The following is a 23,288-nucleotide window of genomic DNA, read 5'->3' on the forward strand; positions in this document are numbered from 1 at the left end:
GGTATGTTTGTGCCATGGTATGCACATGGAGTCAGAGTCTATGGAATCAGCTCTCTTCTACCTTTCAGTGAGTTCTAGAAATTAAACACAAGTTGTCATTCTTGCATGACAAGTGGCTATACCATGTGAGCCATTTTACTCATGCCATGTAATATTATTCTATTGGCACTATCCTTTCTAGATCCTTATCTCTTTCTGTTGCTGTAATGAACACTATTATTAAAATCTTTTTTATAACCCAGAACCACATCCCCAGAGGTGGGAGTGCCCAAAGTGTGCTGCACCCTCCCACATCAATAAACTATAAAGATAATCTGCAGAAATATGGTTATGAGCCAATTTTATCTTGCTATCCCTTAATTCAAAGTCCCTCTTCCAAGGTGATTCTTGGTTGTATCAAGTTGAAAAAACTGACAAGGACCTTATCTATTAAGGGATCTTGAAAATCAAATTACCTTAAAAATAACATCCATTAATATACTGGATGTTGGGTTATATGAAAGTGCCTGTATTTCTATCCTTAGAATTAGTTGAAGGATCCCACTTCTCATTTTAGTACCTAGCTTAGAAGTACATTAAATAGAGCAAAATTAAGTGTTGAAATATGGCACAGACTCTGTATCAGCAAGTAAAATACATAATACATTCCAGGTATGGGGAAGAAACAAACAGGAACTTAGGGAGATGCTGCAGATACTGAAGGGGCAGTATTTCTAAACAGAGTAAGAGAAAAGAACCTGTGACACAAACATGTGGAATACATACAACTGTAACCTGATTTATTAATTATTACCTCAGTGAAGAATCAAAACATCATGGTCTCTCAACCAAACAAAATATTCTGGTCTCTGCCTTTTTGGATTGTAAGCTGCAGTCTTCAATTGCCGGTGGATCACTGTGTCTTGGGATAGACCATGCATATTCTTAACCACACTTGAGCAAAACAATGGCTGCTTGACACAGTTCAAAGTAGATGAAGTGTTTGGTTTCATGTATCACATGACTAGAACAGTTCCTCTTTGCCATTCAGTGTCCTGTTGGACTACTTGTCAGACTCCTTTATTTGGGCTGCAATATCCATTTCTGTGATTTATTTCTCCAATCCTTGGGTAGCACACTCAACCACCCTGCTGATTCTCTTCGGCCATGTCTGCACTTCCCATCACTACCCTTTGGACACATGTGGTTACTGTGGACTTCAGGCTGGCCACACCCAGTGCTCAGCTCAGGTCTAAAAGGCTATGCCATGGCTACAGAAGTGGTAGAGTTGATAAAAGTTTCACATGTTGAATCACAGTAGTACAGGTCCATGCTCGGGTGAAGGTGGGGCTAATGAGTTCACTAGACCCAAGATAAATAAAAATGGGTGTTTTATTGGGGAACAATTTACACAGATTATAATAAAGAACCGCCGCAGCATTTCTGCTCCAGAAGATGCAGTCTCTCTCCTCCCGATCTGGTCCACGGCCCGAGAGAGAGAGAGAGAGAGAGAGAGAGAGAGAGAGAGAGACAGAGACACAGAGAGAGAGACAGAGACAGACAGACAGAGACAGACAGACAGACAGAGACAGACAGAGACAGAGACAGACAGAGACAGAGAGACAGAGCGAGAGCCAGAGAGAGAGAGCCAGAGAGAGAGAGAAAGAGAGAGAAGCAGAGACAGAGACAGAGAGACAGAGACAGAGAGAGACAGAGAGAGAGAAAGAGGTCGCCTTCTGGTTTCATCAGCACCTGAAGCCATGCCCAAACGGGTGTGGCCACTAACACAAGTACACTGGCAATGCTAGATGCCACTACACTCAAGAACAACAAGTAAAAAAGTGTAGTCTGGCTGGGAGTTGGTGGCGCACGCCTTTAATCCCAGCACTCGGGAGGCAGAGACAGGTGGATCTCTGTGAGTTCGAGGCCAGCCAGGACAGGCTCCAAAGTCACAGAGAAGCCCTGTCTCAAAAAACAAAAAACAAAACAAACAAAGAAAAAGTGTAGTCTGCCCTCTGCTGGTTATCGGATAGCTACTTATGCAACAGGAATTGAACCCAAAATCAAAGCAGAAATGTCACTTAAAATTATTTTAAGATTTAGTTTTTTTTAATTTTAGCTCCTTTTTTTATTAGATTCTTCTTTAGTAACCAATTTGAACTCTAAAATTCTGGACACATTGGTTTTATTTATCTTGGCTGGGAGGTTTAAACTTCAAATTACAAGTACCACTAAAACATTGGACATTCCTGATTTTAATAAGTAGGCAAGTAATTAAGTCTTGCTGTCTGCAGTATTTGTAAATTTGAAGATGAAATCATGATTTTCAGCAAGAACTAGGTTTTCTGAGCCTTCACTATCTACTGCAAACTCTGCCAGAAGCCGAACAACCCTTCACCCTGTAAGCTCTGTCTACTGAATCTTGAATAGATGCCCTCCCTTATACCTTTTCTACATCTAAGTTGTTTTAGCCATAATGAAATTGCAAATGTCTAAGATATTGAGAGTAATATCCATCTACGTCCATGCTATAACAGATATCTAATATCATTCCAAAATTTGTAACAGCAGCGGTGGTGAATTTTAAAAGAAAAGTTTAAGTGCTACATAGCTTTATTACTTTCACTTACAGCCATTATGGCTTGTAAATAACCTTTAGCTTCCTTCTGCAGTGTATAAGTGTTTCTTAATGTTTTGAAATATTTCGTGATTTTTCTGTAAGCAGCAGTTTTAAATGAGCTAGGAAAGCATCTTCCTTAAATTCCAGTAGGTGGCAGCATAGAGCTTCAGTTCTGGCAGGGATGCTGCTTTTCTCCTAAATTTAGCGCTGAAACCTAGCTGCTACTTCCTGGTCTGGAATCTGAGCCAGAGTCTGTAAACCAAGCCCAACCTACTGACACATAGTATATCTCCAAATACTCCTGTACAGTAGCCAACAGTGTACAGAGTGAATAGTACAATGTTGCACACATATTACACTTTTTATACACAAGTGACTCACAGACACCATTTGGAAAAGCAATTAAAAAAACATTTTTTTAAGGGGGGAAGTAAACTAGATTCTTTAAGAGCTTCTTATTGACTTGTTTTGTCAAAACTGATATTAAATGTTAACTGCCTTTAGTCAACAGAAGTCACTAGACTAAGCAACCAAGGACACAGAACTACCCCTTCCAGCCTTACCATGCTGAGTAATGAATGCCCTCCTTCCTCTGAATAGCGAGACTACTGGAGTCCTGTTACTAAAAGATCTAGAAGCAGCCTCTAAGTCCTTTTGTGATACAGTCTTTTCAATTGATTCCTTTATGGGAATGGTGGGCATCATGAGATGGCAACAGAATCATACCAGCAATCACGGGATATACTGAAACACCAAAGTCTGATGAAACAACAGTGAACCTGAAGCCACCAAGGAAAGCTTGAATACCAATCAATCAATGTGGAACAAATAGCTCAAACCTCACTAGTTCTAATGGGAATTCAATTCAGTGACTCATATACCATGTGTTTCAGGGTTTCTATCCCTATGATAAAGATCATGACCAAAAGTAACTTGGAAAGGGGAAGGTTTATGTCATATTATATTTCTAGAAAATAGCCCATTACTAGGGAAGTCAGTGCAGGAACACAAGCAGGGCAGAAATACATTTGGATGGTTATATTATTCCTATTTACTAAAATTAAATACACAGATTCTCTTTGCACTAGTCTAAGAACAATATGCTCAGTCCTTGCTCTTTTATCCTGATATTTTTGTTTTATATTCTTTTCTAGAGTCATAGAACACTGAGTGAAAAGGCATTTCAAGATCCTAAATTAAACACCTACTTCCTCTGGATTTGTGTCATCCAACATAAATAAAATCAGAGTACATTTGAATATTCTAGTATTCATAAAAAGAAAATTAAATCTAAATATTGTCTCTAAAAGATTATACTTCAACAAATAAGTGCTATAAAGTGATTAGCAATAAAATAGCTTACATTTGTGTGTTATGTTCAAAACTTGACTTGTTTTTCACACTTATATCTCAGTTCAGACTGCTCATATTTCAAATGTTCAGTGACCACATTGACTAGTGTTGGCCAGGCTGGCCGGCACAGCTCTGGATTCTGACTGACAAGTGTTTGGTTCAGGAAGTGAAATGACTTGCCCAGGAGTGTTGAGCTACGATGAGTCTCTGCTTGATACACAGATCCCAACATCATGACATCATGGATATAGGCAACATTACTAATTTAACAATGTCAATTCTATTTCCTTAGATCAAACAACTTATCCAGATACGAATCTTTTAAATTTAAAATACATACATAAGTATATAAAAGTGGAAAAGATTCTTGGAATATATTAGGTAAGAATGAAAATTACCCCTGAAATCGATCACAAATATGAATAATAACATGTCACATTTTTAAAACCCAAAGTTTTCTAATTATTGTTTGGAGGTTTATTCTGTCTTTAACCTTTCTTTAGAGTTCATGATTAGCTCTTTCCTTTGGAAAATTGTATGACATTCTTCTTATCTGTGCATTTAAAATGCTGTGCAATTTTAAAATCCTATTTTCAAACAGCAACAGCCCTCTGAAATATCAATCGTTTAGCAAGGAAGAATAGAAACACACCCTGAATTTATCCCCAGGATGCTTTTAAATATCTGCAAAAATCCAAGAACAAATCTGCCAGCTTCTCCCAGCTGTTAGGAAAGGTAGGTACAGACTTATGAATGCTTTTATCCTGGATCAAATTATTTCTAGAGTAAAGCCTTCCTCTTGTGAACTGACACTGTTGCTGTGTGTTCCTTATGTATAGCTTTACATGAAAATTCAAGCAAGGTCTATGTAGAACAGAAAGGCAGCATGTGCGATGATAGAATCCTGCTTGGAAACCCTCAGGAAAGAAGCCCCCTAGGCACTTATGCACAGGAATAAAGCTGTGATTTCAAATAACAAAAAGGAAATGATGTGAAAATGAAGAAAATGTGAAACCATGTGGTGTCTGCAGGGAAGTGTAGGGTCTCAAACCACAGCATAAAAATAAAAAGAAAATTGAAAAAGTGAATTAGGGTAGGTGAGGGGGTAATTGAGTTATTTCCAGCTAATATTGCAGAAATTGGATTGCACCTAATTGTGACCGTTTCAGATAGCACCAAATGCTCATGCAAATTGGCACTTCATTGCATTATAGGCAAACTGGCAGTCAGGGAAGAGTTACAGCCTTATTCAAAAGACACGGTGTTTGAGTTTTGCTTTTACAAAACACCCAACAATCACCAAGCAAACTAATCCCAGAACAACCTGTGAGGAACTCAGAGCCAGTTTCCCTCACAGCTGACTACTCACTACAATTTATCATACTTGGCCTCACATTTCTCAGTCTGTGCTGGAACACATTTGACCTGGCTTTGATTGCACATTTAGAGATCTGTTCTGACTAGGGCTCTCCAGCTGGACAGACATTTCCTGGCCTCTTGCCATGCAAAACAGGCTGCTTTCTGGATCTCTGCTAGCGACCTTGGCAATCGTTTCACAATGTAAATGAGAGTTGGGCGATCTTTCTTGGGGAGATTTCTCCTCTGAGCCTCTAGATTTAGCTGCCTGTGGATTAGAGCAGTTTTGAGGAGGAATTTCTATTACCCACCAAATTTAGGTTAAAGAAAATTAAACCAGGCACTCCAGGCTCAGGAAACTTTACCCCAAATACTCATCAGTCTTATCTCTTCCTGAATATTTGCATAAATCTCTTTTGGTTGAATTAGTTTATTCAATGTCATTTCCCATAGGATAATATTCAAACTTCCCTCCCCCTTTCTTGTGTGAAAAGCATCTTTGCCACAAGCATTTCTCCATCTCTTTAAATGCCTATTATTCTTAAGGATTGCTTTCTTTACGAATGCTCTCCAAGTTTTTGTAGCATTTCTAGTCTGCCTGTACTTCCAATGCAGGGAGGGAACAACACATAACTGGTATACTGTGAAGGAAGACTCTGTTACTGTCAATATATATTCCTGATCATCTAAGCATAGATTAGACCTGTTCAGGGTGCTAGGGAAGTAACTGGGAAAAGACAGAATAGGATTCCACCCTCATAGAGCTTGTAGACTAACGTGTGTAATAACAATTAAATCAATTGGTAGCTTTGTCTTCAGCCCTAGCAGTGCCTCCTTATATTAGTAGAGACTATATGTTTATTTTTTGCACATTTGTCTATATCCTCTAATTATATTGAAAACTTGTAAGTTAACAAAAGGGGGGGAGAATCATTGAACAATTGACCATGGAGGCATTCCAGGTACTATGATTTGTCACTTAGCACTTGTGACATAGCATATGTTATCATGTTATTTCTATTTGTACCACATGCTACAATTTCACCATCATTGGCATCATTCACACCTTTGGATTCTGTACCTCAAGAGACCAGTCAGTGTGTGGTATTACTGGTATGTGCTATCCCAGAAATAAGCAGTAGTGTTTAAACCAATGAATTATTTACTGGGAGTGACATGATATAGTCATAAGTATACCATCATATCATTGTAAATCAAGAACTTAAATTGGTTTGAAACCATTAACAATTACTGTAAATGAAAAACTCTGGGGGAAACATCATTCTTTATCTCCTCCAGTCTTTTTTTACAACTCTAAGTTTCTCTGAATTTCTCTTAGTTCCACAGTCCTTAACATGGAAACACACACTCAGAGAGCATTTCTATTTCATTGCTGTGAGAATACACCATGGCCAAGGAAATTTATAAAAGGAAGCGTTAAATTGGGGGCTCACTTATAGTTTCAAAGGGTTAGTTACTCCATGGCTATTGTGACAGAGAGCAGGGAGGTATTTTACTGGATGACTATTGTGGGGAGCAGGCAGGTATGGCTCTGTAGAAGTATGAGAACTCACTGCTCTGCCATGTTCGTGATACCCCAAAAGGAGCTGCCTCTGATGCAACATACAAGGTTTAATGTTACAAGCCTGGGCAGGGACCCTGTGCAGCAAACTGGCACAGCAGCTGCAGGAAAAGGGTGCCTGGCCTCAATTGTAAGGGGTTTTTAAAGGAAAAAAAAAAACTGCAAGCAGGGTAGTATGTGCCTTGGCTGTTCAGGACTAGGTAAGGAGTAGGTGACCTTTGGATTCACCGACGTGGGGGCTAGGGAAATTTCAAAATTGTTACTAACAGTTGCCCACAAGGACAGTTGTGATGAGATGTTATTTACCAAAATTAGCCATTTCCCGACCACCAGGATGGGGTCACTTTGTCCGGGGTTGGCACAGTTTGGGTGTTCCTTGGAACTGCTTATGGTCCCTTGGCTGGTGCTGAATCAGCCTTGTGCCAAGCAAGGAATTTCTCAGGGTGGGTTTTTCTGAGGATGGTGTTAACTCCATCCTTTCCAGTTTTACCTTTCTTTTACACTCACATGATCCAAAAGTTGCAGGCAGAGAGAGAGAGAGAGAGAGAGAGAGAGAGAGAGAGAGAGAGAGAGACAGACAGACAGACAGACGGACAGAGACACAGACACACAGACACACAGACACACAGACACAGACACGGACACACAGACACACAGACACAGACACAGACACAGACACAGACACAGACACAGACACAGACACAGACACAGACACAGACACAGACACAGACACAGACACAGACACAGACACAGACACAGACAGAGGGGCAGGGGGAGGGAAAACACCAATCTGGGCCTGGCATGGGCTTTTGAAACCCAAAAGATCACTCCCAGGAACACACTTCCTCCAAAAAAAGCCACACCTACTCTAACAAAGCCTTACTTATCTCCCAACCTTTCCCAAACAGTTTCATCAATTGGGGAATAAGAATTCAAGTACCTATGGGTGTCATTTTCATTCAAACCATCACACATACTGACTTGTTCTCAATGTGCTTTCCAGGAAGACTTGAGAAAATCCAGTGACTGCATGCTATAACTCAGGAAAACAATGTACATTATGAGAGAACACTTTGTCCATTAGAACCTGTTAAGTAAATTTCTCCACTGAACAAACTACACACCTGGTGTTCTGATAGAGAAAAATTGTGTCAAGGGGTGTCATTGTTTTATCTCTATGGCTGAAGAACTCCTAAGAAACAAGATTAAATACAGAGCATTGACACCAAGATAATGCAACTTTTCAAAATCCCACAAATCCTTCAAACTTCACACTTCTCTTTTTAATTGTGTTGTAGTTTATCTGGTATTAGTGAGCTAGTTGCCAGAGGTTTAAATTCAGAACAATAACAAAAAAAAATTTCAGTCATTATAAAATATAAACATTTGCTTTACTTCCGTTAAGTTTTCCTTACTGTTTCTTGATTGTTTGAAGTTTGGGGACAGAGGTTCTGATAAATTATCAATAACTAACTAGGATTAGCAATTATTTACACTAAGGGACAATGTAGCAAGATTAAATATTCCCATGTCAAATGCTGATCTATTGAACCCCGCCTTTGGTGAGAGGCAGCCCATGAGCACAAATTAAGTAAGTTTGCTTTAATTAACTTGGCCTTGATGATTTGGGTCTATGGTCTTTCTCCTCACATCTGTGGGATTAATATTAATTCTTATCTATGTATGATGGTTCTCACCTAAAGTACCAGGATTTGTGTGGTTGAATGAAGCAAGAGGATTGTTGTGAGTTCTAGCCCAGAGTGGGATAAAGTATGATAACCTGTGTTGTGTGACAAGACTTTTCTGGAGGAAACACTAAGCACATGTCTACTTACCCCAGATAGAGAACCAGGACAGAATAAAGTACAGATACCACCAAATCCAACTTTTTATTGAACCAGGAGTTTTATTGAGCTTACTTGCAGGAATAAGCTGGCCTCTACTTTTTCCAGGCAACTTGTCTAGTTTCAGAATCTTTGAAGTTGGGCTTGTCTAAGAGTGGCTCTCAATAGTCTTTATTGTTTACTCTTAGTAGGGAAGGGCCAACTGAATCTCCTCAGGTTCAGAGACTTCCTGAAGCCATTTGAGTTGTTTGCTTCTGACTTAAAGGGCTTCCCTGATGAAACAGAAAGTTTGAATATTGAGGAAACTGCTATACAACATCTTGTCTCAAAATACTACTACTACTAATAATAATAATAAATACTAATACCACTAATAATAATAAAATAAAACATCTTCTGTTTTCTTACGTTTTTAAGCTACCTGTTGGAAAAGTGCTTATGTGCATCATTTATTTATTGAACAAAAGTGGTCTCAAACTTTTTTAAGTAGACACGTAAAAACATCTCGTCCAGTCATTTGCCAAAAAACATTTGCATTCTTCCTTACATTCTTGCAACTATCGTGGTGAGAATGAAGACATTCTAGCAAAACACTTACATCCTTCTTTCTGGCTACAAGACTATTCAAACCATAGCCCTGTACCCTGGAATTTCCCCCAAGAATCTCATGCTAGAAAAAAAAAAAAAAAAGCAGTAAGCTTGGTGCCAGTTAGATGGGGAGCTTGTCTCTTGGTAAGACATTTCACATCATTTTGACAACTTTTTAGAGGACTGTGGAGGAGGTAATTGGGACAAGGTGATGGATGAGACCTTATCTTGACCAGAACTGCCCAATTATGCAAACTTCATTCCCTTCATTGAAACTTGACCTTACAACAAGACCTCTAAGATGAACTGGTGATAGAGGTGAGGGTCACTGGCCTATTTTGTTAATATTCTTAATATGACCATATTGAATAAATCTACTTTTTCTGCTTTTCACTATCACTTATTTAGTTGGCTTTTTAGATGTGGCTAGACAGTATGGGTTATAAGGTTTTCCAGGATCCAGGCTCTGTCTTAACAACTCCAGTAACATTTTTACCATGAATTTGGTGTTGACTTCAATGAGAATGGCCCCTACAGGCTCATCAGCTTGAATACTTGATCTCAGTTGGTGGGACTGTTTGGAAGGATTAGGAAATGTGGCCTTGTTGGGGAAGGTGTGTTACTGAAGTAAGATTTTGAGCTTTCAAAATACCTGAACCATTTTCAATGGGCTTACTACCTCTGCCTCTTGCTTAAAGATCAAGATGTAAGCTCTCTGCTGTTTCTACCACTATGTCTTTGGTCCACCATCATGGTAACTAGCCTTCTGAAACCATAGTCCTAATTAAATACTTTCCTTAATATGTTACCTTGGGCATGGTTTTGTCATAGTGATAGAAAATTAACTAAGCTTTTAATCCCACTTTTCACTATTCATTTTAATCCCCATTTTTTGCCATGAACTTCAATCTACAGTTTAGACAATGAACTTTAGTCCCAACTGTGATTTTTCTTGTCCAACTTGGACTCTATGCCTATTTGTTCCTCCACACAATGCTCAGTATCTCCTAAAAACTAACTTTGATGTCTTTCTCTATAATCAGATTTATGATGCTGCTCAGAGCTCCCCAGTCCTGACCATCCAGAATAGTCAATCATTCATGGAGCTTTTCAGAAAGTCAGAGTAGGAGCCCAGGCTCCTGATGTGTATAAAGCCTCCATGGATACTTCTAAATTGACAGCCACAGCCCTAAGGTGAACTTCCCTAAGCATTGATGTGTGAGTAAAATACTCATTAGAAATTGGGAGTATTCTAGCCAGACATTTTTATGTTAACAGTAAGAACAGGAGATAGAAACTGGTCAGATAGTTCAGGGACTGGGGCCTTAATCATTGTCAGAATCCAAGGCCAAAGTATCCATAGTTTTGTCCTGGTAGGAGAGAGAAATGCCAAAGGAATTTGGGTTCCTGCTCTGGTTTCTTGTCTTTCTTCCTTAACACAAAATCATTAGTCTCCCTGCCTATACATGAGGACATGACCTTAACTGAGAGTCAGTCTACTTGTAAAACTAGACTGATTGTCCACAGCCTGACTAACCTGCCATGCCTAACCCCAGATGTGAACCTTTGTTGGTAGTGGTACCTCATCTTTGGGATATGTTCCTGCAGCATAGGGTCTCTGCTTTCTTTTTCCTAAATTTCTATTTATATTCCCATAGTAAAATATCTTTATAAATGCACCCTGTTGTTGTCTGTGAAATTCATTATTTGAGTTGGTCTATCTGTTGACTAGGTTTATGTCACTGGAGTTTTGGGAAGAGGGAAACTTAATCGAGAAAGGGACCCCACTATACTGGCCTGTGTGCAATCTATGGTGCATTTGCTTGATTGATGATTGATGTGGTAATACCACCGTAGCCTGATGGTGCTGAGTACTATTAGAAAGCAAGCTGAGCAAGCCAAAAGGAGCAAGCCAGTAAGCAGCACTCCTCCATGGCCTCTGCATCAGCTCCTGCCTCCAGATTTCTGCCCCATTTAAGTTCCTGACATAAATTACTTTAGTAATGAAGTGTTACCTAAAAGTTGTAAAGTGAAATAAACCCTGTCCTCCTCAGGTTGTTCATGGTTATAGCATTTTTGTTACAGAAACAGAAACCCTAAGACACTATAACAAGGGCCCTAGATGCCATTCTTGGGGATGGCCCCAGATTCACCTACCAGACCTTTAGGAACTTGAGGTGGTAAAGCCTCTGGCTACTCTGAATGCCCCTCACTTTTCTTGTCTCACTGTGGCTCCTTCTTTGGGAATCAAATGTGATTACACAGACCAATATTGTATTTCTTTCCTGCTTTAACTTCCTCTTCTCCATTTCTTCTTCCATTTTCTCATAGATCTTGTGTTAACACGAGAGGCACTTCTCCCTCTGTCTCCCTTTCATCCTTGCAGCCACAGCTTATGACATACCAGACTGGGGTCCCAAAGGAAGTTAGTGGAGTTTATAAGAAGCTCATAACCTTAGATTGTCCTGTATTTAGCCAGGATTCACTCAGTTTTACTTCCTAGACCACTTAGAAAGTGAGAGGATTTCTGTGGGAGATCTAATCAAACCCTTTCCTCCCATCTTTCCTTTCTGTAACTTGTGAGGCTACAGAGAGCATTGATTGTGCCTGGACCCCTTCCTAAATTTAGGTCTGGATGGGAAAGAACACGACAGTTGAATGTGGCAGAACCAGTGCTTTAAAGTACTGGTCCTGAGAGACGACGAAGATTCACAGCACCCTGCATCTGTGAAATTGACAGCTCATGCTAGCATTCCAAATTGGCTTGTACTTGCACTGAACCTTGTATGTCTCTACCAGCAGGAGTGCAAATGCTTCATCTGAGTAACAGGCATCTGCAAAGTCAGAGATGAGTCAGGATTGAAGGACCATGTAGCTGACAGAGATTCTCTGAGTATCTTCTCCACTTGTGATACCTTATAACAGAATTTCAGCTATCAAACAATTTCGAGACTTGAGTCACCTTGTAGACCCAAAACCCCTGAAATGAAGGGAAGGTTAGGTCCTTTACCAGAATGATCTTGCTGATATACTTGAGAGTTTTACTGTCATCCTTTCTCCCATCCTTTCTCAGAGGAAGCCATTGCTTTTTACTGGGATAACTGTACCTAGGGGGCAAAGAAAACCATCAGACATTACAAGGTCTATTAGATATTGGTTCTGAGTTAACAATGATTCCAAGTTGAATGCATTGGGCCACTTTCTTCATGGATTCATCTTTTCTATACATAATGCTTCTGTCAAAACTACCATCTGTGGATGTGCAGAATGCCTTATTCACTATCATAATCTTCCACACGGCACTGCTTCTGACCAAGGAATTCATTTTATAGAGAAATACAACAATGGCTCTACCCTCATGGGACCCACTGGTCATATGTTTCACACCATCCTGAAGCAGCTGGCTTAACAAAACATTTGAGAACCTTTGGGTATTTTAGAGAAACTTTGATCTTTTAAATAGATTCAATATTTTAGTGTTTGAAAATCTAAATACTGTAGGATTAGTAAAAGCTGGGATGACATGGCATCAGAAATGAAAAGGGGATATAACAACAGACACTGAGGAAATCCAGAGAATTATCAGGTCATACTTTGAAAATCTGTACTCCACAAAATTTGAAAATCTAAAGGAAATGAACAATTTTTCTGGATAGATATCACTTACCAAAATTAAGCCAAGAACAGATAAGCAGTTTAAATCGAATTTAACCCCTAATGAAGTAGAATCAGTCATCAAAAGACTCCCAACCAAAAAAAGCCCAGGGCCAGATGGCTTCACTGCAGATTTCTACCAGAAGTTCAAACACCAGAAATTCAAACAAGAGCTAATACCAGTACTCCTCAAATTGTTCCACACAATAGAAGCAGAAGGGACATTGCCAAACTCTTTTTATGAGGGTACAATCACTTTGATACCCAAGCCACCCAAAGATATACCTGAAAAGAGAACTACAGACCAATATCCATCATGAAAATCAATGCAAAAATAATCAACAAAATATCGGCGAATTGAATTCAAGAACACATCAGAAAAATCATCCCCTATGAGGAAGTAGGCTTCATCCCAGGGATGCAAGGATGGTTCAGCATAAGAAAACTCATTAATGTAATCTACCATATAAACAAACTGAAAAAGAAAAATCACTGATCATCTCACTAGATGCTGAAAAAGCCTTTTGACAAAATCCAACATCCCTTCATGATAAAGATCTTAGAGAGAACAGGAATAAGAGGAATATATCTAAACATGATAAAAGCAATATACCCAAACCAACAGCCAACATCAAACTAAATGGAGAGAAACCCAAAGTGATTCCTCTAAAATCAGGAACAAGACAAGGCTGTCGACTCTCTCCATATCTCTTCAATATTGTACTTGAAGTTCTAGCTAGAGCCATAAGAAAACAAAAGGAGAGCAAAGGGATACAAATTGGACAGGAAGAAGTCAAACTTTCACTATTTGCAGATGACATGATAGTCTACATAAGTGATCCAAAAAACTCTACCAGGGAACTCCTACAGCTGATAAACACCTTCAGCAAAGTAACAAGATACAAAAATAACTCAAAAAATGAGTAGCCCTACTATATACAGATGATAAATGCAATGAGAAAGAAATCAGAGAAATATCACCCTTCACAATATCCACAAGCAACATAAAATATCTCGGGAGTAACTCTAACCAAAAAAGTGAAAGACCTGTACAGTAAGAACTTTGAGTATTTAAAGAAAGAAATTAAAGAAGATACCAGAAAATGGAAAGATCTCCCATGTTCTTGGATAGATAGAATCAACATTGTAAAAATGGCAATCTTGCCAAAAGTAATTTACATATTCAACACAATCCCCATCAAAATCCCAACACAGTTCTTCACAGACCTTGAAAGAATAATACTCAACTTTATATGGAAAAACAAAACCCCAGGATAGCCAAAACAACTCTGAATAATATAAGGTCTTCTGGAGGCATCATCATCCCTGACTTCAAGCTCTATTATAGCGCCATAGTTCTGAAAACAGGTTGGTATTGGCACAAAAAATAGACAGGTAGACCAATGGAATCAAATTGAAAACCCTGATTTTAACCCACACACCTATGAACCCCTTATTTTTACAGAGATGCTAAATCTATACAATGGAAAAAAGATAACATCTTCAACAAATGGTGCTGGTACTACTGGATTCAGACATGCATAAGATTGCAGATAAATTCATATCTATCACCATGCACAAAACTTAAGTGCAAATGGATTAAAGATCTCAACATAAATCCAGCCACACTGAATCTTCTAGAAGAGAAAGTGGGAGATACCCTTGAACGAATTGGCACAGGAGACCGCTTCCTAAACATTATACCAGTAACACAGATATTGAGATCTGCAGTTAATAAATGGGACCTCCTGAAACTGAGAAGCTTCTGTAAGGCAAAGGACACAGTCAGTAAGACAAAACCACAGCCCACAGAATGGGAAAAGATCTTCACCAACCCCACGTCTGACAGAGGGCTGATTTCCAAACTACACAATGAACTCAAGAAGCTAGCCACCAAAACACCAAACAATGAAATTAAAAAGTGGGTTGCAGAACTAAGTAGAGAATTCTCAACAGAGGAATCTGAAATGGCTGAAAGACAATTAAGAAAGTGCTCAAAATCCTTGGCCCTCAGAGAAATGCAACTCAAAACAACTCTGAGATACCATCTTACACTGGCCAGAATGGCTAAAATCAAAACACCAATGACAGTCTATGCTGGAGAGGATGTGGAGAAAAAGGAACACTCCTCCATTGCTGGTGGGAGTGCTAAGTTGTAATACCACTTTGGAAATCAGTATGGCAGTTGCTCAGAAAAATGGGAATCAGTCTACTTCAAGATCCAGTAAGTCCTCTCTTGGGCATATACCCAAATAATGCATGTCCATATAACAAGGGCATATGTTCAACCATGCTCATAGCAGCATTGTTTGTAATATCCAGAAACTGGAAGCAACCTAGATGCCCCTCAACTGAAGTGTGGATAGAGAAAATGTAGTACATTTATACAATGGAGTACTACTCAGCAGAAAAAAGCAACGGAATCTTGAAATTCACAGGCAAATGGATGGAACTAGAAGAAACCATCCTGAGTGAGGTAGCCCAGTCACAAAAAGACAAATATGGTATGTACTCATATATGAATTTTAGACACAGAGGAAAGGATTACAATCCTACAATCCTCTTTACCAAAGAAAATAGGAAACAAGAAGGACTCTAAGGGAAAAATGCATGGACCTCAGGAATGGGAAGGGGCAGGAACTCCTGCGCTAATTGGGAGCATGAGGGTAGGGGAAAGGGAGCTGCCAGAATGAGTTGAGGAGAAGAGGAGAGGATAGGAAGAAATGGAGGAGTAGAAATATTGATTTGGAGGAAGAATAGAAGAGAACAGGATGAGATACCATATTAGAAGGAGCCAATATAGGTCTGAGGAGAGATCTGGGACTAGGGAGATTTCCAGTGATCTACAAGGATGACATGAACTGACAATCCAGGCAATGGTGGAGAGGATAACCTAAATGACCTTCCCCTATAATGAGACTGATGGTTACTTTTTATGCCATCCTAAAGCCCTCATCCAGTGGCTGATGGAAGCAGAGGCAGACATCCACAGATATACACTGAACTAAACTCTGGAACTTAGTTGCATAGAGGGAGGAATGAAGATCAAAAGGGTCAGTATCAGGGTGAAACCCACAGAAACAGCTGGCCTGTACAAGGGGGAGCACATGGACCCCAGACTGCTCTCTGGGAGGCCAGTACAGGACTGATCCAGACCTCTGAACATGAATGTCAATTAGGCGGCCTTCGAACTATAGGGGGCTGATGGGGAACGTACTGTGTATTTTTATCTTATTGATTGTTAAATAAAATACTGTTTAGCCAATGACACAGGAAGTTAGAAAGGACTAGAAGTCAAAGAGGATTCTGGGAAATATAGTAGAGAAGTGCTTTTCCAGGTAGGAACTGACATAGCAAGGAGACTCATATTTAAGCGAAGGAGAAACAGGAAGGGCCCTCTTTTTCCCCTCCACTCCTGCTCCAGTGGCAAGATGTGATCCACAGGCAAGGAGGGACGCCAATAAGGCATCCGATAAGATAAGTCTTATAAAACATATAGATTTATGATAGTTAAGATTGAGTTAGCAGATGAGAAGTCCTAGTCATTGGTCAAGCAGCTTTGAACCTAATACAAGTTTCTGTGTATTCATTTGGGCCCTAACTCAGGCGGGCGGCTGGCGTAAAGCTCACATGTGGCGGTGGGGCAGCAGCTTTTGGCGGAAAGATTTATCGTAACGGTATTGGATTAGTATTTTCCCCTGGTGTATGAAGGGACTTTGAAAGCCCATCCCATGTGAAGGGATACACTCTAGACCTGAGCACAAGGGCGTGGGCCTATGCCCGGCCCAGGATGATGTGGTAGACTTTGGGGAGCCCCTGTCGAGGGCCCTACCCTGCCTCGGAAGTGGAGGGTGGATGGGCGGGGGTGGGGGGAGTGGTGGAGGGTAGGGGAGGGAGAGGGAATGGGAGAGGGAGAAGGGATTGACATGTGAAGCAAGCTTGTTCCAAATTTGAACTAATAAAAAATTACAAAAAAAATCAATAAGCTCCTGACCAGGATATATAATGAGGAAGAGAGAAGTCAAAAGGTGAAAGGAAAATAAGCAACATAAAAGCAGTCATCAATATTCAGTATGAGAAATCCCAAAATGCATATTACTACTTTTGTTGCTAAATGTATTCACCATCTTGTGGAAGCTGCCAGGGGGTGATAAGAAAAAAAATGACTATTTGTTTTCAAGTCAGGTACCAACAACAGACTAAACAAAAATAGACCAAAGTAGTGATTCCATCAAAGGCCAACTTGGTAAACCAGTGAGTTTCTAGAGCCCGCTTAATAGGGTGATAAGTAATGTCCAGGAATGTGAGTGGCACCCCCAAACAACAGTATTGCTGCTGAGTTTTGACTTCTCATACATGATAACCTCATAGAAGCGGTATATACAATTTCACTTTCAGTTAGCTTTCTACTTCATATGTACTCTAGAATTTCCCAAGATCACTTGCAGCTATTGGTGTAGGAGGTAACCAAAGATAGAATCCTAGGAGAAGGTCCAGTGTACATTCCCTTCTTCTGCAATGAAGTATTAACAGCTCCATCACGATCATATAGACACAGCCATCACTGCAATGCTTGGGTTTCTTAGTTGCTTAGGACTTCTAAGCCAAGGACTCTGGCTTTCAAAATGGCAATGACATGATCATGCTATGCCTGGGGGAAAAGTCATACTGCAACAATTTTTGTAATTCATGTATTATATTCCCCCATGTTAATACAAAAACAAAACTCTCACCTCAAAGGGATAAATGATAGCTTATTGTACAGTCAAATATGAATTTCCATGCTTGGGAACACATTTGTGTTACCCCAAATTCTGTGTTCCAACATGGAAGTAGTTTCATAAGGTTTTTATAATAACAGAACAAATAAAGTCATAAACAATAGACTTTTAAATATATTAGTTGAAACATTAACTAGACTGATTAAAGGAAAACCTGTTATTGACCTTAGATGCTACCAGATGGTGTTCTTGGCCTTTTGGTTGGTAAGAGCTAGATGTTTGTTAATTCCAAAGGATTTAACTAATGGTCAAAAAGACATACATAGAAGGGTGTAAATGGCTACTAAGAACCAAAAGATGACCCAAGGTAATTTGATTCTGGAACTATAAAATTCCAAACTCTCCACAGTCACTAAGCTCTTTTAGTTGGCTCATCAGCTGCATCTCATCAGAGGGAGGTGTAGCCTTTTCCTAGGAACTTTCATCCACAACTAATAAACTAACGTAATAACACACTTCTGAGTTCAGTAAATTATTTCCTAAGGCCCTGAAGAAGCAGACTTCATGCAGCTGTCTTCATTACTTCTACCACAAGACATTAGCTCCTTCAGTGGTAAGCATGTTTTCTTCCTTTCCTGGTGATGGAGTAATGAGATAGAGGAAATGCTTATCTTCACAGCAGTTTTAAAGAGTCTGCCTGGACAGGCAATGATGGTGCAGACCTTTAATCCCAGCACTCAAGAGGCAGAGGCAGGCAGATCTCTGTGAGTTTGAGGCCAACCTGGCCTACTGAGTGAGTTCCAGGATAGCCAGGACTGTTACAGAGAAACCCTGTCTCAAAAAAAAAAAAAAAAAAAAAAAAAAAAAAAAAAAAAAAAAAGAAAGGAAAAAAGAGGCTGTCTGGATATATTTAAATTTTGAAAGTAACATGATCACATAGCAAACATGACACAGTAACTTCCCCCCTTTTGATAAAATTCACCTAAATTCAGTTAGCACAGATACGGCAAAAGACTGAAGTACAAATGGATCTTGAAAATAGGAGAGGTCCTACAGCCATGCACAGAAGCACAAGACCAGAAGAGAATTTTAGGCATACAGAAGAAAAGGATCTCATCATTTCTACCCAAGGAAGGGGAGCACATACCTAACCATAACAAGAAAAGGCCATTTAAAGCTGGGGACATCAAATTATGTCACATGGATCTCATTATTAATTATTTCTCTGCTCTTCAGTCCTTAGACTTATAAGCTCTTATTGGAACAGGAGCCTATGTGAAAGAAGCCTGAGGATGGGGAAGTGTGCCCAATATTCATAGCTGTTGCTTTCAAAGTATGGGAAAATTGGAAAGAGAAATATTCCACAGTGTGACCTTGCTCCCTGAGGATAGCATGAGCTCATACCATGCTGTAAACTTAGAATCCAAGTTTCTAAAAATAGTTAACTCTAATTTGAAGCCTTAGCATGCTAATTTCTTCTACCAATGAAAAAGCAAATGCTTAAAGAACAGTTATTCTGATTAAGGAGAGACTTTTAAATTGTAGGTATGTTGGAGAGAACAGCCAGACACATCTGGAAGAGAGAGGAAGTAGACAAAACATGACAACTAACCTGGAAATGCCCCAAAAGAAACAGTAGCAGAGAGAGAGAGACAAAGAGAGAGAGAGAGAGAGAGAGAGAGAGAGAGAGAGAGAGAGAGAGAGAGAGAGAGAGCATGCAAGAAAAGAGGCAAAATTATTAGGTTTACGAGGCGAATGAGAAGCTAAGGTAGGGAAGCCCCATGACCTGGAGAGCTTTAGGGTAGGAGAGGAGGCAAGATGAGCTTGGATGTTATCATGGACTTTGAAATATGTAACAGCTACTTGTGATAGTAAAGGAGCCTGGAGGACAGCATGTTATTTGATATGCTAGTAGGCAATACAGATTGGCAATTGTCCCTTTCTGCCTTTTGATATGTATGGAAATGGAGTTTTCTAGGGAGGGGCCTAACCAGAACCTTGTACAATGCCAAGTTAGGTAAGAATATCAAGCAGACTTTGTGGTAAAGAAATCAATAGTCTACACTTAGAGTGAGCCCCACAGTGTAGAAACTGTATCAGAGTCTGTTGTTTCCATCTAAAAAGAAATGAAATTAATATGGATTACCCTGGAGAATCTGTGATTATCTTAGTTAGCTTTCTATTGCTGCGATAAAACATCATGACCAGAAGCAACTTAGAGAGGAAAGAGATTATTTTGCTTACACTTTTATATCATGATCTACAATCAATGGAACGCAAGGAGGAAACCTGGAGGCATAAACTGAAGCAGAAGCCATGGAAGAGGTCTGCTTACTGCTTTGGTCCCCATGGCTCACTAAATCTGCTTTCTTATACATCTCAGGACAACTTGCCAAGTGCTTTGTGCTAGAATATTATGTTAAGGTGTATGACTTTTGATGGTGCTGTATTGTTAACTCTGTGCAGCTGTGATTCTTACCTGTCTAAAACACCTGATGGTCCTAATAAAGAGCTGAATGGCGAAGCAGGAGCAAGGATAGGTGGGGCTGGCAGGCAGAGAGTTTAAAGAGAAGGAGAACTGAGGAAAAGGAACAACGAGAGAACAAGGAGAGAAGGACGTCAGGGGCCAGCCACCCAGCCACCCATCCAGCTGAGTAAGAAGGAAAGTAAGATATGCAGCAGTAAGACAGATAACATCCTAAAGGGAAAAATGTAAAAGGGTTAGAAACAAGCCAAGCTAAGGCCAGCATTCATTAGTGATAATAAGTCAACTTGTGTGTGATTTGTTTGGGAGCTGGGTGACGGGCCCGTCAAAAAGACCTAAAGAACAAAAAGCCAAAAGAGTAAAAAAAAAAAAAAAATCACTAGAGGGCTTGGTCCTGTAACATCAGTCACCAATTAATCCACACCAGCTTGCCTACAGACAAATCATATGGAGACATTTTCTTAATTGTGGTTCAGTATTTTCATATAACTCTACCTTGTGAGAAGTTGACAATAAATAGATAGCATAATTGACTTCTTGTAAACTTGACCCACAAATGAATCACTATTTAACTACAACCTTTCCTTTCTCATTTGTCTTTGACATGGCATGCCTTTTCATTTCTGATTTTGTTAATTTGCATGCTCTCTCTCTGATTTTTGGTTATTTTGGATAGAGTTTTGCCTATCTTGTTGATCTTCTCAAAGAACCAACTCTTTGTTTCATTGATTCTTTGTAATGTTTTCCTAGTTTCTACTTTATTGAGTTCAGCCCTCAGTTTGATTATTTCATGGTGTCTACTCCTTCTCGGTGAGTTTGCTTCTTTTTCACTAAATCTTTCAGTTGTTTTGTCAATTCTCTAGTGTGACTTTTCTCCAGTTTCTTCATGTGAGCACTTAGTACTGTGAACTTTCCTCTTAGCACTACTTTCAGAGTGTTCCATAAGTTTGGGTATGTTGTGTCTATATTCTCATTAAATTCTAGGAAGTCTTTAGTTTCTTTTTTTATTTCTTCCTTGACTCAGGAATGGTGCAATTGGGTGTTATTTAATTTCCATGAGTTTGTAGCTTTTCTGCAATTTGTATTGCTGTTGAATTCTAACTTTAAAGCATGGTGATCTGATGAGATACAGGGGGTTATTTCAATTCATTTGTATCTGTGGAGGTTCTATAAATATCTATTAAACCCAGTTGGTTTATTTCTTTTATTTCTTTGTTAAGTTTCTGCCTGGTGGTCCTGTCTAGTGGTGAAAGCTGGGGGTTGAAATCTCCTACTATAAGTGTGTGTGGTTTTTTGTGTGGTTTGAGCTTTAGTAATGTTTTTTACAAATGTGGGTGCCTTTGTATTTGGGGCATTGATGTTCAGGATTGAGACTTCATCTTGATGGACTTTTCCTGTGATGAGTATGAAATGCCCTTCTTCATCTCTTTTCATTGATTATAGTTTGAAGTCTAATTTGTTAGATATTAGGATTGTTGCACCAGCCTTTTTCTTGGGTCCATTTGATTGGAAAATCTTTTCCAAAACCTTTACTCTGAGGTAAGCCTGTCTTTGAAGTTGAGATGTGTTTCTTGTATACAGCAGAAGGATGGATTCTGTCTTTGTATCCATTCTGTTAGCCTGTATCTTTCTATAGGCAGGTTAAGACCATTGACATTGAGGGATATTAAAGTCCATTGAATGTTGGTTCTTATTTGTTTTGGATTTATTGTTGGTGGTGTCATTGTGTGTAGATTTCACCCTGCTGTTTCTTTTCATGTTTGGTAAAATTGAATTATCTATTACCTATGTTTTTGTGAGTTTAGTTATCTTCATTGGGTTGGAGTTTTCCCTCCAGAACTTTCTGTAGTGCTGGATGTGTGGATATGTATTGTTTAAGTCTGTTTTTGTCATGGGATACCTTGTTTTTTCCAACTATAGTGATTGAAAGTTTTGCTGGGTACAGTAGTCTGGGTTGCCATCCATGCTCCATTAGTGTTTGTAGGATATCTATCCAGGACCTTCTGGCTTTCAGTTTTCATTGATAAGTGGAGTGTGATTCTGATAGGTCTGCCTTTATATGTTTCTTGGTCTTTTTCCTTTCCTGTCTTAATATTTTCTCTTTATTCTGTAGGTTTGGTGTTTTGATTATTATGTGTCTAGGGGACTTCTTTTTGTGGTCCAGTCTGTTTGGTGTTCTGTAAGCTTCTTGTACTTTCATAGGCATATCCTTCTGTATGTTGGGGAAGTTTTCTTCTATGATTTGGTTGAATATGTTTTCTGTACCTTTGAGCTTTATTTCTTCACCTTCTTCTATACCTATTATGCTTAGGTTCGGCCTTTTCACAGTGTCCCATATTTCCTGGATATTTTGTGTTAGGGATTTGTTGGACTTGAGATTTTCTTTGGTCCATGGCTGTATATCCTCTAGGGAGTCTTCGACAACTGGGATTCTCTCTTTCATCTCTTAAATTCTATTGTTTATACTCACATCTTTAGTTCTTGATTGTTTAACCAGCCTTTCTATTTCCAGCATCCCCTCGTTCTGTGTTCTCTTTATTGTGTCTATTGCAGCTTTCATGCCTTGAACTGTTTCGAGTGCTTCCTTCACTTTTTGGTTGTTTTATCTTGGCTTTCTTTAGATTCTGTAAGAGATTTGCTTACTTCTTGAATTTTTTGTTTGTCTTTTCCTCCATTTCATGCAATTTTTTGCTTGTTTTTTCTTCTATTTCTTTAAGGGATTTTTTGTTTCCTCTTTAAAGGTCTCTATCATCTTCCTAAGATAATTTTTTGTTCCATCTCTTCTTCATCATCTGTGCTGGGTTTTTCAGATATTGCTGGTGTGGAGTTCCTAGATTCTGGTGGTGTCATATTGGTCTTTCTGTTGTTGAGTGTGTTCTTTCTCTGTCTTCTTCCTATCCCTTCTTCCAGTGAGTGCAGGTGGGTTCTCTCCCTCTCTCTGGTGCCAGGTGGAGGGCTCAGCCTCTGGTGGCAACTGGATGGCAGAGGGTGGTGGGTGGACAAGGGTGAGATGTGTCCAGACTCAGGATGGGCCTTCCCGGTCTAGGCAGGTCCACTCTTGCCCGGGTGGGCTCAGGCAGAAGTGAGCAGGGGTGGATGGGTGAGG

At 39.5% G+C, this 23,288-nt stretch overlaps 1 pseudogene; it reads right to left on the reverse strand.

Annotated features, from left to right (window-relative positions):
• Positions 1-924: 924 nt before the first annotated feature.
• On the reverse strand, positions 925-6,893 carry LOC113836460 (annotated as a pseudogene).
• Between the last annotated feature and the right edge of the window lie 16,395 nt (positions 6,894-23,288).

Source organism: Cricetulus griseus, chromosome 6 (genome assembly GCF_003668045.3).
Source record: "Cricetulus griseus strain 17A/GY chromosome 6, alternate assembly CriGri-PICRH-1.0, whole genome shotgun sequence".
NCBI classification, from domain to species: domain Eukaryota; kingdom Metazoa; phylum Chordata; class Mammalia; order Rodentia; family Cricetidae; genus Cricetulus; species Cricetulus griseus.